A 2,088-nucleotide genomic window follows, 5' to 3' on the forward strand; every position below is an offset into this window, starting at 1 on the left:
TTTGAGAGAGGCGGGGCATAGAGGACCTACAGTAATGTACAGTATTTGAAAAATAATGTGTTTTTTGAACATTAAAGCGTGTCAACATATTCTGTTACACCAAATACACAAAATAATTATCTTTAAAATAGCATCATATGACCCCTTTAAATTGACTTCTTTTTGTTTTATTATAAAACAAAAATTGTTTTTGCGGAAGTCTCGTACTTCCGCGGGTGCCACCGGAAGTCTCCGTTACTATTTACTAAAAGTTGGTTGCTAAGGACGCGCTTTGTGCTGTGAAACGCTGGAGATGCGCTCGAATAAACCGCACGACGCTCGCACTAAAGCGCCGCCTGCGCGATTCCTGCCGCCTGCGGTGAGAGTCTGACTGCGCTTTACCATAGTATTACCAGCTCTGGAGCATCTAGTGTTTGAGTCTCTCTCTCTGTCGCAGGGTCACAGCTATCAGCAGCATCTGGCAGCAGTGCGGGCTTTACTGCCCGACAGACGGAGCAAACCCATCCTCAACGCGTCGGAGGTGCATAGCATTCCCACACATGACATGAAGTCAGAACATATATGCCATCTAGTACAAATTGGAATAATTGCATGCATTAGCACATCTAGCACATACAAATATGCATCTTTATGCACATTTTTGCACATATAGGTCATGCACAGGTATATCCCGTCAATAAACAGTAATATTATTTAAGGAAATGTATTTAAAATATTTATTGCAAAAGCACATGTAAACATACAGATTTTTGCATATGTTGTTTTAATAAAGTTGCATACATAAATAAAATATGCACACACACTGCTGGTCAAAAGTTTGGGATCAGAAAGATTTTTAAAGTTTTTTAGTGAAGTCTGCTCACCACGGCTGCATTTATTTGATCAGAAATACAGTAAAAATGTGAAATATTATTAGAATTTAAAACAGCTGTTTTCTATGTGAATATCTGTTAAACTGTAATTTATTTCTGTGATGCGCAGCTGTATTTTCAGCATCATTACTCCAGTCTTCAGTGTCACATGATCTTCAGAAATCATTCTAATATGCTGATTTGCTGCTCAAGAAACATTTCTGATTATTATCAATGTTGAAAACAGTTGTGCTGCACAATATTTTTGTGGAAACTGTGATACATTTTATTTTTCAGGATTCACAGATGAATAGAATCTTTATTAATTTCTTTAAAAAAATAAAAAACTTTTGAACGGTAGTGTATTAAATCAGATCTATATATATATATATATATAATCAGTGTTTGATATACAATAGTTTTCAGTAAGTCAGATGAGCAGTTTTTTAACTTTAACACTGTGACTTTGTTGTTTTGTCAGCTTGATCTGAAGTTATCAAATGACCTGCAGAAAGCACTGAGTGTGGACTCATTGAAACCAAACCCGTCCAAAACCGGTACAGAACACTCTGCTGTCTGCTAATATACAATCTGAAAATACTGATCTGTCTGAATGGAGATCACCTGCATTCATTATGTGGCAGTGATTGTTTCGAGTGCTTTATCTTTATGCATCTTTTGTCATTTATGCATATATAAACAGCTGTGATCTGCTTTCATCTGTGTGTGTGTGTGTGTGTGAGAGAGATTGTGTGTGTGTGTGTGTGTGTGTGTGTGTGTGTGTGTGTGTGTGTGTGTGTGTGTGTGTGAGTGTGTGTGTGTGTGTGTGTGTGTGTGTGTGTGTGTGTGTGTGTGTGTGTGTGTGTGTGTGTGTGTGTGTGTGTGTGTGTGTGTGTGTGTGTGTGTGTGTGTGTGTGTGTGTGTGTGTGTGTGTGTGTGTGTGTGTGTGTGTGTGTGTGTGTGTGTGTGTGTGTGTGTGTGTGTGTGTGTGTGTGTGTGTGTGTGTGTGTGTGAGAGAGCAGGGAAGCTTCTGGAAAAGCTATGTGCCGAGAGAAATGAATGTTCACTTGAGCTCTGCCGGAGGAATAATAATCACAGCGCTATTGATCCCTGGATAACAGTCAGACCTGATAAGATGAGATGAGAGAGAGAGAGAGAGAGAGAGAAAGAGAAATGAAGACCAGTAGATGAGTTTGTGTCGAGGTACATTAAAGAGCTTGAGAGGGGAATCCTTCCT

General features: G+C 39.2%; 1 long non-coding RNA gene across 1 annotated transcript; it reads left to right on the top strand.

The window, feature by feature from the left end:
• Nucleotides 1–256: 256 nt before the first annotated feature.
• LOC107681017 (uncharacterized) lies at nt 257–1,408 on the top strand. The gene is made up of 3 exons (XR_001633219.1): nt 257–358; nt 437–520; nt 1,333–1,408. It is a non-coding gene; the product is annotated as an uncharacterized LOC107681017 (long non-coding RNA).
• Nucleotides 1,409–2,088: the final 680 nt, after the last annotated feature.

Source organism: Sinocyclocheilus anshuiensis, unplaced genomic scaffold (genome assembly GCF_001515605.1).
Source record: "Sinocyclocheilus anshuiensis isolate Anshui unplaced genomic scaffold, SAMN03320099.WGS_v1.1 scaffold1182, whole genome shotgun sequence".
Classification (NCBI taxonomy): Eukaryota; Metazoa; Chordata; class Actinopteri; order Cypriniformes; family Cyprinidae; genus Sinocyclocheilus; species Sinocyclocheilus anshuiensis.